Here is a 17,688-nt window from a genome sequence, read left to right on the forward strand (position 1 = left end):
GTAGGGCGCGCAAGTTGTCTTTCAGGATGTCAGTCAGTGGTGTCCTACTTCTGATTTGCACACAAGCCCTAGCAGGGCCTTGTGCTCCCCACAGCAGGAGCCAGTGTCAGCCATCTTGTCAGTCATTTTCAACTCCCTGTGATGTGGGCATGTTTCAGAGGGGTCTTGATGGGCCAATTAGGAGGGGGAGCATTATCTGTGACTACAGGCCCCATCATGCTTTTATCTACACTCACTGCACCTGCATCCCCACTATTACTTCCTGACAGTCAGCTGCACTGTGAGGTGGTGTGTTTGTGGTGGCAAACTGTCTGGCTGGATGTATTTGGCTTAGTGTGAGTGGCTTGCTCTATTTGTTTGTAGGTTGGTGCATGTCATGACACAGTCCCCAGTCACTATGAGATGGCAGGTATTGTGTTTGTGTGACTGGCATACACATCTTGGGTTGATTATCTATTGGTTAGTGTAGGTTTGCTTGGGGTGCATGGTTTCACTGTTCCCTTGCCACACAATCTTGGGTATGTTGTTTGTGTACTCACCAGTCTCTGGGATGTCTGTTAGGCCATGGACGCTCTCTGGTGGCAGGATGTCCCGCACCTTCTCCTCCCAGGTCCTGAAGTAGACTGGTTTGGCAGGAGGGCCACCGCCGGTGCGCTGACTCAAGGCGTGATCTTTCTCAATGAGTTTCTTGACCCTCCTGCGCACGTCATACCACCGGTTCTGGATATCGTCCTTTGTGCGCACCGTTGGTGCTTGTGCGTTGACCTGGTCCACAATCCTCGCCCACATCTTGGTTTTCTGTGAGATGGGGGTCCTTTGAACTAATGTACCACACAAATGTGGCTCTACTCTGATGATCTCGTCCACCAGCACTTCTAACTCACTATCTGTGAACTTTGGATTCTTCTTTGGAGGCATGGTGATGGGTGGTGGTGGTGAGGGATGTGTGTGTGAGGGTACAAGTGATGTTGGTTTGGTGTTGGTTTTTCTGTCTGTATGTTTGTGTGGTTTTGTATGGGGTGCTGATGGTGTGTGAGTCATGTGATGTGTGAGTTGTGAGTGTGTCTGTGGTTGCTGTGTACTGGTGTTTGCTGCTGGCTGTGTCTCCTGTTTGCAAGGGATGATGGTAGTGATTGTAGTTCTTTATATAGTTGGAGTTGTGGGTGTGTCTGTCCAATTAATTTTTTGGGGGTATTTATTGGCTTAGTCATTGCTTGTTTGGTCCTTTTTTTGAGTTTTTTCCTTTGTGTTTTGTGGGCATGAAGGAGACGTTCATGTGACGGAAACGGACGCTGCTGTTGTCTCATGCGGGCTTCTCCGCCTCGTTCACGCTGCCTGTCTTCTGTGTTTGGTGCGCGTCGTTCGCGGCGGTCTCTATTGCTTGTGTGCCGGGTTGTCTGTGCGTGTCGGTCGTGTGGCATGGTCTCCGTGCGAGTCGGTCTGGTTTTACATGCATTGCATCGTACTGCGCTAATCGTACATCGCGGGTAAGGGTCGGTCGGGTTGATTCCGGGTTCGTGTCGGTCGGTGAAAATCGCGTCGGGTTTCCGGCCGGATCACTATTTTCTCTCCGGCTCGGTCGTACGGCTTGCATTCTGTACGTGTCGGTTGGAATTCACTCGCGTTGCATCGTACTGCACGGGTCGTACGGCGCTGGTCCGTGTCGGTCGGTATTCGGTCCGGGTCCGTGTCGGTCCGTTCGTTTTGCGGCCGGAATCGGAATCGGCCCCTACATGTAAAAATAACATAGATATATAATACAATTAAATACATTTTAAAATTAATTAAAACAATTGCATATCTAAAAAATTATTAACTTAAAATGTTAAAGTAAATTTTAAATGTTTTCCAAATCTCTCCACCCTTATATCCTATTACGCCAATATAGCACTACTAACAGAAATGTTCAATTATTAAAAAAACATTACAATTAGTAAAATGTACAAATTAAAGCAATTTATTAAATAAAAAATATTCTAAAATCAAAACATATTAAAAAAATAGGAACTCAGAAAATAAAAAACAATACATTACATACTAATATACACTGAAAAACAGTACGATATCTAATGATATTTAATACATTGATATTTTTTACATCAATATTAAAAACAACACTTAAAGCAATATATTTACCTTCAATATTCCTGTCCATGAAATACATGGAATCCCGATATTCTTGCACTATATTTCTGCAACTCAGTGGGGGATATTCACAAGGAAGTGGCGGAGAGAGACGCCTCTCTCCGTCACTTCGGAAACGTAAGGCTGCACCATATTCGCAAGGATATGGTGCAGCCTTTTGTTTCCCCCTGCGATGGCGCTAAGTTTAACAACTTAGGGCCCCATTAGGATGGCTGGCGGATCGCCCCCGGAGGGCCGGAGGTAGTGACCGCCGGCCCGGAGGAGGCTCATCCGCCCACCATCCATGCTGCAAAGACCCCCCGCCAGAGTGCAAGGGTGTCTGTGTGCAGGGGAGGATTGTTTATGTGTAGGAAGGTGTCCCTTCCTGCACATAAACAATCCTAATTGCAAATTCTCTCACTTTCATGTGTGCTGCTGTTTATGGAGCACACATAAATGTGAGAGAATGGTATTTTAAAAAAGGTTTTATTATGTACAGGAAGGGACACCTTCCTGTACATACACAAACTATGGCAATTTGCTTTTTCCATGTGTGCTGCACAAGGCAGAAACTAGGAGAAATTAAGCATTTCTCCTCGTTTCGCTTGTTTAATTCCAAGATTTTCCTAGTCATTATTTTGGTGCTGCCTCCTATTTGCGCTACCCTTGTGAAAAGGGGGCAGCGTCAAAATCAATGGATGTTGCGGGGGAACGCCCACTGCAACACCCATTACCCTCTCTCTTCACGCTAAATACAGCGTTAAAGGGTACCTTATTCCCAAGGCAGCATTAAGCCACATTAAGTGGCTTAACACTGCCTTGTGAATAAGGCGAGGCCGTATCGCCATCACAACATCACTGAAAGTGGCATTGTGGTGGCGATAGGGGCTTGTGAATATGCCCCAGTATTTTTTATTCGAAATTTGTTCAAACATGTGTCACATCCTAAGCCTTTGAATTGTGGCTCCTCTGTAGTTTCTTGGTATCAGACTTGAGAAGACTTAGCTAGATGCTGTTGCAGTAGTCAGCTCTGAGGAGAAGTATAATCTAGTAAATTTAATCTGCTGACAGTCTGAAGCATCTGAAGATATGTTATAGGCATGACAAGCTGAAAGTTTTGTCTCTTAATTGATGCGTTCACTTGGGGGCTTTGAAAGAGACATTTACATCAAAATAAGTTTTGGAGGGAGAAAAAGAGTTAAGATTGGGAAACAATTGGAAACAAAGCATTCAAAAGACAATTGGCAGAAACACAGATGAAGAGAGTAGTGAAAAGGAGAACAAAAAAGAGAAATGTTTGTGTCAATTGGAAAGAAAAGAGACTCCATGCTTAAAACAGGAGCAAAAGGAAAGTGAAAGTGAGAGGGTGTGGAAAAAAATAAGAAGACATGACTACATTAAGAAAAGTTAATGTAATGATGGATCTTTGTAGATGCTTGTAAGAAATGTAGTTATTAGATGAAGTGGGGGAAGACCCACTCAAACTATAAACACAATCCTTGTCAGGGTGACTCACAAAAGTCACTAAATATACCTGTGCTTAACCTTCTGGCAGCTTGGCACAAAAGCAGTCAAGCTTAACCTAGAGGCAATGTGTAAAGTATTTATGCAGCACTCAAACAGTACTAAGTGGAAAAACAACACAAGAAGAATCTCTAACCAATTTTGAAAAACAGAGCTAATATTAATTAATAAAATGTCACCAAAATGTCATAAATCCAATAAGTAGAACCAGAGTTATGAGTGTTTAAAGTTTTAGGTTGAGAATGACGATTCTCCAATTATCATACAGAGAGAATCTTGATTTCATTAAAGACAACGGAGGGTGACATTATGCAAGATTAGGGAATATGGAAACTGGAGGGAGGTGGTCCCAGAAGGAACTTCCCTTACACATAAACAGTCTGGAAATGATGGCCAGCTTGAACGCTCTAATGAGTTTCAAGGATATATTGAAAAACAGAATTGCATTAAAAAGCACAAAGTATTGCTTGCGGTTTCTGCTTGTGCTGGACTCGGGAAAAGTCACAGGTTGACAAGGATGGAGCAAGATCGGACGCAGGGACCAGGTTTCTCCCCCTGAAGAGTTAGCCTTCTTGAGTCCAAGTCCATGCAAGGAGCTGCATGTTGGGCTTCACGTTGGCAGTCAACGTAAGGGTTGGCACAAGGAGCAGGTAAAACGTCGCAGATGGTCACTGTTTATCGCGAAGTGCCTGTTGTCAATGGAGCTGTGCATTGGCGGTCTAAGCGGATTTTTTCCATTGGCACAGGTTCTTTAAGCAGATGTTAAGAGAAGGTCATTGCTGGAGATTCAGATCAGCGCCCATCATGGATGATCATCGCGAATGGTCAGTTTGCAGTCACAGAGAGCCCAAAAAACCTCTGGATATTAACCTGGAACTCAAAACTAGTAATTCTAAAGAGGGAGGAGTACTCTGTGATGCCAGCCAAGGGTTCAGAACTTAGAGGGCAAAGTCTTATGGATCAGGACTCACTCCGGCAGAAGCTCCCTCCGGGCTCAGGGTGGTCTAAGTTGGTCAACTGGACAGCTGTAGGAGAGGCCTCTGGATGCTTGTTGTGTCCCTATCGCTCAAACAGGAGGCCAACCAACAGACCCTTTCAGGCCCTTCTGAGGAGCTTGGGATCAATGTAAGCAGGTCTAGTTTACACAGGGCAGTCCTTCTGAATCTTTCACAGTCCCAGAAGTGTTCTGATGAGAGGTTCTGAAGGTGCTATACTTTTACACAGTGCCAGCTTGCGGGTGAGGGGAAACCCAAAACACCACAGGGGATCCATTCACTGTCACGTGACTCTGGACACTGGCAGAAAGGCACATTTGGTTTAGGCAGAAAAAGACCAACTTGGGTTGTAATTAATGTGAACTGATAATTTGTATTGTAATATTTCTGTGGTTTCATTTGTTTTTGTTTAAATTGTGTGCTAATCCACTTTTCTGCTGAGATTTATGTCGGTGGGAGGGAAGATTGTTTGTGAATGTATTTCGAAAGTGATTTCTTTCTGTGCAACAATAACAACAATAATTTGTATGATGCTTGTATATAAAATTAAAAAATAAATGGTGACCGCTCCTATTGAGTAAAGCGGCCATGAATGAATCAAATTTGAAAAGGAGTATTCAGTTTTGGCATTGTATATTTGGTAGTATTTTGTGGCGGCTCAACCTTACTAACTTTAGGAGCTGAGCCCCTGTTGTTTGGTGTACCCTTCTAAAAGTGTCATTTTTAGAATAGTAACTTAAAATCCGACTCTACCAATAAAGATCATTTTAAATTACAATTCAAATAAGTGGTAAACACTATTCTCTATCTATTCCCAAACTGAAGTTATCACTTAATAAATGTAACCCCATTTTAGTCTATAGGAGAGAAAGTCTTACAGCAGTGAAAATGACTTTAGGAGTTTTACCCTGCCAGGACGTGTACAACTTAAATACAAATGTCCTAAATTTTAAATACCATGCACCCTGTCCTATGAGTAGTTTTGGCCTAAATTAGGGATAACATATAAGGATTAAAAAGGAAGGATTAGGCCTGGCTAAAAATGTATTTTGCCAGGTGGAAATGGAAGTTTAAAACTGCAGTACAGGCTGCAGTGGCAAGCTCGAGACATGTTTTACAGTGCTACTTTAGTGGGTGGCACAATGAGAGCTGCTGCCCACCAATAACATTTAATGTATAGGCAACGGTTGCATGTAGGGACTTATTAGTGAATTAAATGTACCAGGCAGGAATAGTCAAGTTTTCCCTGTTTTTAAGGGTGAGCACAAGCACTTTACTACTTGTTAGCGGAAGTAAAGTGCACAGAGTCCCAATAGCCAACAAAAGCAGGGTCAACAAAGGAATGCACAAATCTGTGTTGACCCTACAGAAAGAGCCTGGCCCATCATGCATCGCAAAACAAGCACTACTAATGTTAAAAAGGGTAATTTTATGATTTTGTAAAAAAAAAAAAAGAATAGAGGGCCTCATTAGGATGGCGGTCTGACATTTGTCTGACCAATATCCATTCGAATAAGGATGCTATTGCCACCACGGCAGTCGCAATGTCTATTTTATGTATTGTGGGGGGGGTGCTGCAGGTTGCAGCACCCGCCGCAGTGCATAAAATATGCCTGAAATATATCCCTGCCTATGGTGCCTGCCATATGGTGCCCCCAAAACCCAAAACTGAGGCCCATGGGATAAGGGGGGCCTGCTACTGGCCCTCAATGTCCTTTTCCGCCTGCCTTTTCATGGCAGGTTCACTGCCATGAAAGGCCCGCCGGAATGGAACTTCATGATGCCTATGGCGGTTCCTAGCAGGCACTGCCACCATTGTAGGCATTACTTCACCTCCGAAAGACTGACGGGTGGCCGGGATCCGTGACAGTCGGTCTTTCCAACCTCCACACATCTGCCCACCATCCAAATGTGGTAGGCGGAAAAAATTATTGCGATGGCGGTTGGACCGCCACCCACGGGCTGTCGTGGCGATCCCATCGTCATCGTAATCAGGCCCTTAGTCTGGATTTTGCCTTACCCAATATCAGATTATCCTTCATACTGGAAGGGATGTGCTGCCATTGCTCATGCTCACAACATTAAAACATTTGTGCCAACGTTTGTGTGGCACACTCATGTCCATACTAATCCTTATGTGAGCACCAGCCACATTTCACGGTGCATTAATGACTATTTATCTGCACTCCTGTAAAAACTTGCTAATACATATTTGTAATGGTGTGTAAGTCCTGAGTAATGGCCATTTATTGCCCCCCACAGATTGTTTGTGTTTGAGCTGCATTCACATGAGCCCATCTGGGACAAGCCAATGAATATGAGTGGGGTCAGCCACACCTACCTCATTAATGCACATTAGGGACCTGGCTGTGAGGCAATGTACACCTGACTCCCTGAGATTGTGGGATTCCTCTTTGCTATTTAAAGACTTATACATTTTTTCTCACTATCCATTGCACATAATTCCGCTTCTTTGTGAATATACACCAAGTGGCCGATTACGATGTCGGACGGAAAGCCTCCTCCCGACCGTCGGAAACTCCTCGACCACGTCGGAGCCCTTACGACCGACTCGGTTGGTTTACAGTCTGACCACCCAACATTGTATTCAGCCCCTATGTAGTGTAGATGCTCGCTGTTTGCCTGCAGTTCCACATTCGAGGTGACTGGCAGTATTCTTGTCTTGGTCTCATAGAATTGATCATGGCTGCGATTTTAGGAAGAATATGTATAACTCAAAAATCAGACCTTACCTATTTGTCTAAAATGTGTTTTTTTGCCTTTTTTGCGAGGAGCTATCTCATGACTGACTAGAAATGAGACAACAAAGCCGGATTTCGAGGCAAGCACATTGTTTGGCATCCTTCAGATACAACCTTTTTTTGAGATTTGCAGTTTACTACTTCAGTGGAGATGGCTGTAGTCTGTGAAAAATTGAAGGCAATATGAATTCCTGAATCTTAATTGTCTGTGGCTGAAGAGATTAGCAGAAGCCTAACACGTTCACATTGCTTGACTGCCTTTACAGCAGTACAAGGGGCTTGTCTCCCCCTTTTCTTTTTTTGGAAAATTTTTATTGAATTTTCAAAACAATATTCCAAAAGACTAATACTACACACAATAGCATCATATAAGAATCCAACCATCGAGGAACACGTCAGGAGAGATCGACTCTGCTATGTTCCCGCCTTAGTTCCCCCACCCACCACCCTCTCTACCCCCACCCCCCCGTCAGTGTGCCCACGGCAACCCCTCATCAACCTCTGCCTGTCGGGCCCCGTGGTCCGAGATATCCCAACTCCAGACAAGCAAGAAAACCCTGTCATTGTTCTCATGAGAGTAGGGGCCCCGCATTGACCTCCCTCTGCGCCCCCTGCTCCCACCCTGGCTACTCAACAGCTGTCAATGTAGAGTGCAGACGCTGAATCCTCCATGAGTGTACCTAAGTGGCCCCGTCCTGCATGGACTCCCCAGTAGCCCCAGTCGGCCCTGTGCCAGGTTCCACGTTCTGGTCCATGTCTACAGAATCCCTATTCCCCTCATTCAACGTCTCCCAAGATCGCAACTCTTCTACCAACACCCCCCACGTCCTCGCCGCTTCCAGCGCCTTATCATTAGCTGCTCGTCTGGCCATCTGAAGCCGAAGTGTCCCTTCGCTTCCCGCCCAGGACAAGAAACTCGCCCTCCATCTCCAAAAGCTCGGACCGGGCCTGGCCTTCCAATGCAGAGTGAGCTCCCTCTTTGCCATTATCAGACCCAAATCGCAAAACTTGCTCGTAATTTTGGTACTGGGGGTGTGCGGAAACCACAACAAAAGGCAAGTCCCCATCTCCGCTTCCAACTCGCGCTCAGTCACCTGATTCAGGCACGCCACCACGTCCGCTCAATACAAGCCCAGTCCCCGGCAGGACCAAAACATATGACCAAAATCAGCCCCCTCCACCCTGCACCGTGGGCACAGCGATTGGAAGCCTCCGAAGTACCGCAGGATTTTGACCGGGGTTAAGTAAGCCCTATGGAGAGTGTAAAATTGGATCAATTGAAATCTAGCATTGCGCGTGCCCTTCCAGGCCCGCAGCAAAAGCTGCGCCCACGTCGTCTCGGGAATGTGCCTACCAAGATCCCCCTCCCATTTACCCCGCAAGGCATCCATGGGTGCCAACCTCTCCGTGGACAGCCACCCGTAGAGACAAGTGATGGCCCTGAATGTACCCGCCGCCATAGTGACGTACTGACATCCCCGAGAAGTTGGGGGCTCTGACAGCCCCATCTTCCATTGTTTCTGGATCCCAGATACCAAGGCGGTGTGCAAAAGATAGTCCCCCCTCGGCAGGGCATACGCCCCCTGCAAGTCCTGGAATGACAACAAAACGCCATCCCTGTATAAGTCCCCAATCATGTGGACCCCACACTCTTCCCAGTGAGCCAGCGCCGACCAATCCCCGCCATGTGGGAGGGCCGTGCACAGGGGTATCTCCGGGGCATACGGCACCGCGAAGCCTGCCCTTTTCTGACTACGGATCCAGCACAGCCGGAGTGTGCGCTCCTCGAGGGTAAGCTGGTCCAGTCTGAGCCTCTGCTGAAGCACAATGAATGACAGCACATGTCGCGGGATGACCCTATCTTGCGGGCCCTCGGAGCCTCGAAACTCACGCGCCACGGCCTGCGTCAGCCGCTGCAGCTGTGCCGCCAAGTAGTACCATTCAAAATCTGGGGCTGCCAGCCCTCCCTCCTCCCGCGGCCTCATCAGCGTTGATAGCGCCACTCGTCGCCTCCCAGCTCCCCAAATAAACCCTGTCATCAATGTCCGGAGCGTCTCGAAAAAGGTGACCGGGATCCATATCGGCAAAGTGCGGAAAAAATAGAGCAGTCGCAGCAGCGCTATCATCTTCAACAGCGCTACCCGTCCAGCAACCAAAAGAGGAAGGGTGCGCCAGAACGCCATACTACCCTTGAGCCCCCTCAGTACGCCCCCCACATTCCCCTCAAAAAGGTCATTGGGGGTGTGGAATATACGAACGCCCAGGTACGGCAAGCAGAAAGGCTCCCACCGCAGATCCGCCAACTCCGAAGGCTGCTGCACTCCCGGGGACAAAGGAAACAGGCAGGTCTTAGTCCAATTCGCCTGCAACCCCGAGAAGCGACCAAACTCCTCTAGCAGGGTTTTGGCACCCCGGAGGGAAACCCCCGTATCGGCCAGATATAACAGTAGGTCATCCGCATACAGCAAGATGTAATGTAGCTCTCCTCGCAACCGAACGCCCTCGTAGTACCGCCCTTGCCGGGCATGGGCCGCCAGGGGCTCAACCGCCAGTGCGAACAACAGTGGGGAGAGAGAGCAACCCTGACGCGTGCCCCTCCCCACCTGGCAAGCCGCTGATATAGTACGTCCCGTACGAACCCTAGCCGTGGCGGAGCTATATAACAGCTCGGCCCAGCGCACAAAATTATCACCCAGGCCAAACTCCCTCAGTACCTGGAACAGATACGGCCACTCCACACTGTCGAATGCCTTTTCGATGTCCACCACAGCGTCCGACATACCCTCCCTCTCCCATTATCAGCACCAACCGCCGGATGCACGTCGCAGTATTCCTAGTCGGAATGAACCCCGATTGGTCCGAATGTACCAGGGAGCGCATGTGACCCAAAAGTCTCGTGGCCAAGATCTTACTAGGGATCTTATAGTCAACCGAAAGCATGGAGAGCGGCCGGTATGCCGTCGCAGAGGTGGGAACCCCGCCCTTCTTCAGCAACGGTACTATGATCGCCTCTCTCATAGTGACCGGAAGCCGTCCCAGACCCCACGCCTCCCTATATACCGACTGTAGCCGCGGTGCCAGAGCATCCAAGTACGCAGCATAGAACTCCACCGGAAGGCCATCAGCCCCAGGAGTCTTCCTCCGGGCCATATGTTTAACCGCTGTCCTGATTTCGCCCAGAGAGATATCTGATCCTAACGCAGAGCCCTGCTCCGGATCCAAGCGGGGCAACCATTTACGGGGCATTACTTCACCTCCGAAAGACTGACCGGTGGCCCGGATCCGTGATAGTCGGTCTTTCCAACCTCCACACATCTGCCCACCATCCAAATGTGGTAGGCGGAAAAAATGATTGCGATGGCGGTTGGACCGCCACCCACGGGCTGTCGTGGCGATCCCATCGTCATCGTAATCAGGCCCTTAGTCTGGACTTTGCCTTACCCAATATCAGATTATCCTTCATACTGAAAGGGATGTGCTGCCATTGCTCATGCTCACAACATTAAAACATTTGTGCCAACATTTGTGTGGCACACTCATGTCCATACTAATCCTTATGTGAGCACCAGCCACATTTCACGGTGCATTGATGACTATTTATCTGCACTCCTGTAAAAACTTGCTAATACATATTTGTAATGGTGTGTAAGTCCTGAGTAATGGCCATTTATTGCCCCCCACAGATTTTTTGTGTTTGAGCTGCATTCACATGAGCCCATCTGGGACAAGCCAATGAATATGAGTGGGGTCAGCCACACCTGCCTCATTAATGCACATTAGGGACCTGGCTGTGAGGCAATGTACACCTGACTCCCTGAGATTGTGGGATTCCTCTTTGCTATTTAAAGACTTGTAAATTTTTTCTCACTGTCCATTGCACGTAATTCTACTTCTTTGTGAATATACACCAAGTGGCCGATTACGATGTCGGACGGAAAGCCTCCTTCGACCGTCGAAAACTCCTCGACCACGTCGGAGCCCTTACCACCCACTCGGTTGGTTTACAGTCCGACCACCCGACATTGTATTCGGCCCCTATGTAGTGTAGATGCTCGCTGTTTGCCTGCAGTTCCACACTCGAGGTGACTGGCAGTATTCTTGTCTTGGTCTCATAGAATTGATCATGGCTGCGATTTTAGGAAGAATATGTATAACTCAAAAATCAGACCTTACCTATTTGTCTAAAATGTGTTTTTTTGCCTTTTTTTTGCGAGGAGCTATCTCATGACTGACTAGAACCGAGACAACAAAGCCGGATTTCGAGGCCAGCACATTGTTTGGCATCCGTCAGATACAACCTTTTTTTGAGATTTGCAGTTTACTACTCCAGTGGAGATGGCTGTAGTCTGTGAAAAATTGAAGGCAATATGAATTCCTGAATCCTAATTGTCTGTGGCTGAAGAGATTAGCGGAAGCCTAACGTGCTCACAGTGCTTGACTGCCTTTACAGCAGTACGAGGGGCTTGTCTCCCCCTTTTCTGTACACAGTTGTCAGTGTTTTCGCGCTGCAACGAATCTTCTCTCTGTTTTTTTTCCAGGGAGACTTTCTACAGAGACAGTCCCAGGACCTCACTTGAACTCCTATGCGCCTAGAAGTTAATCTGCATTGCTCATGTTTCAGGGCACACAGCTTGAGGTAAATATACTGTTTTCCATGCATTTTACTCTCCCCGCTTCTCTGAGCACACAGAGATGGCATTTTTTTGCACAATGGGCTGACCTAAGCAACAGAGGCGCTAACTAGAGCGTTCCCTGACTGTAGCTATGCCACAAAAATATAATGATTTGAAAATGCCAGCTTAGCTGTAAGGTTTTGGCATTCACAAAAAGAATTGAAAAGACAGGGGCGGAATGTGTGAAAAAAATATTTAGGAGAACTGAGGACAACTGGGGTTTTTAATAAGAGTTGTGAAAAGTGAACTCCTTTGTTTTACTCTTCAAGTCGTTTTTTTCTCGTCTTTTGTGCTCTTGGCTCGCTCGGAGCCCTGCACACCCACACCCCCATGTCTGGAAGAGGCCATGTTTGATTAATCATCCATTGAAGTGGCCTTGAGACTCTGGGAATAGGAATTCAAGGATATTTACTTTGTGTTCTGTATTTGTTTTTGTGCAACTCATATGTCCTTGTCGCCTCTGTAGGTTTTACACTGTGGAAAGACAGTTTCGGCATTTTTGCAACTTTTAAGAGTTGATGAAAAAGAAGCTAGCCAGTCGAAAAATAGACAAGTAAATTTGATCAAATTACAGTAGACCAAACTGTAATAAAATTCCAAATGAGACAATGGCTGCTGCGAAGGAAGCAGCCTAAATATTTTTTAGACATATTTATAGGAATACAAACAGACATTGTCAAGCGAAGAAACATGTAACTGCGAGAAGCTTTATATACAAGATCCAAACTTGGGGCCTCACTCAAAAGTAAGGGGCTTATTTACAAGCCCCTTGCGCCTCCGGTACCTCACTTTTTCCCATATTAAAAGTGACTACCGGCGGCGCAAGGGGCTTGTAAATAAGCAGCCAAGCTTTTTTCAAGGGTAATACCGCACATGGTAAATGTAAATTCGGGTGTGATACTTGCCCGATGCAGTATTGTTGGGACTCCACATCTCGGAATCGGGGATTATGTGTTAGCACCACACGTTTTCCTCGGTTTTGGGGTGTGAAAAACCTAAACGTTGCGTATTCCCTGAACAGATTATTTGAGGGGAAAAAACTGCTGGGGTGGTAATATCCTCAAAATTCCTGTTTGCCTCGGTGTTCCTTACTCTTTTAAAATGTCGTTGCCTATATGTTACATAACATTTCTATTTTGCCGAGTGCATGTTTTCACATATCTTATTTATTTATTTATGCGTTTTTATACAGCGAGATCTTTACCTGAAGGTGTCAGAACGCTTTACAATAGAACCGGTTTCATTACATGAGGACTTCAGAGTACAGGAATAACATAAGATATACGAAACAAATAAAATCTAAACTGACATTAAGAATGGTAGTGAGTACATAAGTCTAAAGATAGCAGTTAGAGTTACATATATACAAGTTGCAAATTCACTCAAGATTACATTGTAAGTAGAAGGTGAAGCGATTAGGGTTGGACAAATATATATTATGGGGCAGATTTACAAGCCCCTTGCGCCACTTTTGCCTCACTATTCCCATGTTAAAAGTGACGCAAAAGTGGCGCAAGGGGCTTGTAAATCTGCCCCTATATATTTACACAGCATGATCTTCTGGTCATTGCTGGGGTTCTTGCTTTCAGCCTGGCCTTCAGGGTGCTTTTGCACTCATGGGCGGTGATCTAGGGCCTGGAGGGATCCTCCAGCTGGTGATGGCCAGAGGTCCCCCACGCACATTGTCACGGCTGGCAATGAAAAAGGTCTCGCAATCCCACAAAAAATGCCTCAGCAAGGCAGTCTTTTCAAGCCCCGCCTCGCTGGGCAGACCTCTTGTGTTTCTTTCCAGTTTTATATCGTGCCAATTTGGCCCAATGGCACTCGTGCACTATACATTAGCCCCAGATTACAGTGGTTAAAGTCAGACTTTTTTATGATTTAAGGCACAGCTAGATTAGCTGCAGTAGTACTAGTAATGGTATCATCGGCAAAGGCCTGCAAAGAAGTACATCTTTGGCCATTCACAAACTTCGGAAAAGGGGGGGCTCTTGGCCCCCCCGCCCGCATGGCGGTGCGGCGACCGCCCTTACCTCCGGTACCTCTCGGGGGTGGGGCGTGTCTTTTGGGGCGCGCCCTGCCACCGATTGGTTGCCACCCTCCCTTGACCTGGATGTCGCTAATCGACATCCGGGTCGGGGGGGGAGGGGGCGGGTTGCTGAGGGGGTTAAAGAAGCGGGGAGCGCCCAGGTGACCCTCTCGGTCCTTGGTCGCTCCCCCACACCGGACGTGCCCTGGGCTCGGGGCTTCTGATTTTCCCACCCACCATCCCTGGAGTACGCGGTTGATGCGTTGCTAGTCCGATTTAGTGTGTACATTGCTAGGATGTTGTTAGCTTAATTTTGCAGGCATTGTAAACTATAATTGAAATGTTTATTTTCTGATGAGGTTTTCTGTAGGACTTTCTCTCCCAGTGTAGTGATCGATACTGTATCCGGAATGTTATGTTGATGATGTTGATTTCTCGTAGGCCTTTCTCTCCCATTGTAGTAATGGTACTGTATTATGTGTTGCTGCTGCAAATGTGTTTAGGCCCCTTTTTTCCCTTTGTAGCTCTACGGTGTTATACATGATGTATGATTTAGTCAGTGTAGTTGTCTTTTAGAATTTTTTCCCCATAGGTCGTCGTATTTATTAGGAATGGGGCGTGCGGTAAGGTCATGACCGGTGAGCAACTATTTTAAGGTCTGAGGGGGCGGGCATCATCCTATGGAGGTTCCCGCCCAGGGGGAGGGGACATTGGCCCCTCCTAGAACTTCAGGGGCAAGGTAACTGGTGCTTCAAAGGGGCACGGGTTGGGGAGTCACGCTTTCCTTAGGCTGGTAGCCATCCCGCGCGTGCATACTCATGACGTCACCGGATGGCGCAGAGTAAGGGCCCTCCTTAAGTGGGTAAATGAAGTTCACGGCGTGGACCGGGTAATTACCGGGCCCGGCTGCGCATGCGCACATCTTTAGGGGAGGAGCAGCTAGTAGAACCTGACACCGGTTAGCGACCTTGCCATATGGCCCTGAAATGTTAGTATACAAAAATGCAGAGGAGGATGTTAGACTCGGTTAGGAAACAATCTGTATTAGAGTTTTGTTAGGGATAGTCACTCACACCTGTTGACAATAATGTATCTAATGTCCTGCTGATTTTTGTATAACTGTTTATCGTGCAATCATAAATTTTATTGTTTTATAACTTAATAAATACGGCCGGGGGTCTTGCGACCTCCTGCCTACCAAAGATACCACGTTCTATGTTCCTGTGTCTGGGGGTGGGTGAGGTCATAGGGAGGGGGGCGGCAGCCAGTCACTGACCATGTGTGGTTCTCCTTTCTAGTTTATAAATGATTGCATTTTACTCCCACACATTGATGGCATAAATGCCTTTCCAGGGTATGAGGAGACATTAATGACCCCTATTTTTGGTGATGGGTGTAGGAGCTTGCGCAGGGGATTGAATTCCCTCTGTGTGGCACTGTCCGCTATGGAAAACTTCACAGAGAGGGAATTGCATCTCGAAGGCAACATCACATGTCCCTCCCTTGAATCCTCACGGAAACCTGTTCCTGGCATAGCTTTCTGTGCATCTTCCTGGGAATTATAGTGAATCACAGAAAGTAGTAAATCTGCACTCACATACCTATATACAGAGTGGACATTTGATACTTTTTTTTGTGAATCAGCCCATAGAGCTATTGAAGCCGGCATTAAATAGAGCTCTGTAGACACCAATTTATTTTGTAGGGAAAGGTACCCTACATCATGACTACACTGTTGGATAAAGCACAGCTACCCACAGCGTACTCCATAATGATCCCCGATGATTCAGTGTGGTGCCAAGCGAAATCATAGTAATATACTTTATAGGAGAATCTTCCTGCCGAAGATTTTCTTTCTTACACTAACCCTTATGTTCATTCAGAATATTTTCACACATTATATATTAGAGGGTCGTGTTCAACTGTTTTATACTTTGCATCACAAGCAGTACTTCATTAGTTCCAACATTTGTTTTATGAGATCCACCCACTGAGATCACGATTAATCTTTTTTATATTCTGTACCACAGGGCCAGACCTACTTGGAACTTTTTAGCTATTTTTAGCCTATTTGTTTTTATTTCCCTACTATGCTTTGCTATTATAATATTTTTATTAACCAACTAATATATTTTACTTACCGATTCACTTAAATAGTCTTGGACATTAAGCCACAGAGGGGAATTAAGAGACTCTGGCATGATGTGGGAGATGAGATGATTTTATTTGAGTAACTTCAAGTGAATACTTATTCTGATACTAAATGGTGAAACGTGCTATAACTTGTCTCTGTAAGTAACATTTATAAATCTTGATTGGGTCACAAATTGTTTAATGGGCTAACGTGGGGCGGGGCAAATCTCTGATGCCTAAATAATAAAAAGCTTCAAAAAGTTGGAAATTAACTGCATGGCAAACATTTAGGGAATCATTGGCAATTTACTTAAAAGTTGATAGCCCAGAGCAGCATTGGTTAGTTAGGCACAGTCTCTGCAATAGCTATCACCACTGATTTTTTGTTTGCATCTTAGAAGACACTATGAGACGTGCACTAGCTAGACACTTGTGAAGCACAACCAAATGACTGCTGGATTGTAGAAGAGGCGGGAGCATTCTAAAACACATTTTATTAAATTAGCAAAAGTTGAGGTGTTAATAGAGATGGATATTTGAGCAGGTAACTTTCATTCTGAAAAAGCAAGTGGTGTTATCATCTGAATTAGGGATAACTAAAATGTCTCTCTTTTCATCAAACATCGTACTCTATGTGATAAACTTTTTGCCTTGAAGAGCATGGCCATAGCACACTGCAAAATCTTAAGAAAATGAAAAATGTTACATAAGTTAAACATTGAGTTATGAGAGGAGGACATGAACCTATAACAGTGCTGAAGAGAATGACTTGGCTAAATTTGAGCAAATAAGAGCACTTGACCTAAAAAGGTATGATGAGGTGATTTTCTTATCCTCAATTTAGCACCTGTTGTAAAATAATTCTTGACCCGTAGCATGGATGACATTGCGTTATATGCTGCGTCGTTAGCAGCACATTTTATGTGTCAGTAGTACATTTTGGGGTATATTTACAAGAACGTGTGATAAGTACCGCAAGAGTAGTGTAACGCAACTTTCAATATCGCAGCCCATCACGGGAAAATAACCTGTGTCAACGTGGAATTCACTACAATGCGTTACTGTTGGAGCCGGCCTCGTGGCGTGGTCCTGTTCCCCCTCGCTAAGCCGCATGAGGTCCCATGCACCTCGGGGCTCCTCCATTTTGGATTGTACGTGACTCTACGTAACCACCTGCGTGACCCCGCTCCACCCGGCCTCGGTCCCAGCGGGGCCCGACATCAGGGCGCCAACCCCTGGCCAGGGGGATACCACGTGAACACCTCCCCACTCCCGGCGGAGGGCAGTATCGATGGGACCCCCAACCGTCCTTCCACACCTAGGTGCGATCGCCCCACAGCTCTCTTGGGCCTGGCGCCTCTCCTGCTGGGCGTCTGGCCGCTCCCGACCCGGCCTCTCCGCCCCCCCGGGCGCAAGGGTCCGGACATCAAAGGGCTCCAGACCTATAT

Source organism: Triturus cristatus, chromosome 2_2, assembly GCF_964204655.1.
Source record: "Triturus cristatus chromosome 2_2, aTriCri1.1, whole genome shotgun sequence".
Lineage (NCBI taxonomy): Eukaryota > Metazoa > Chordata > Amphibia > Caudata > Salamandridae > Triturus > Triturus cristatus.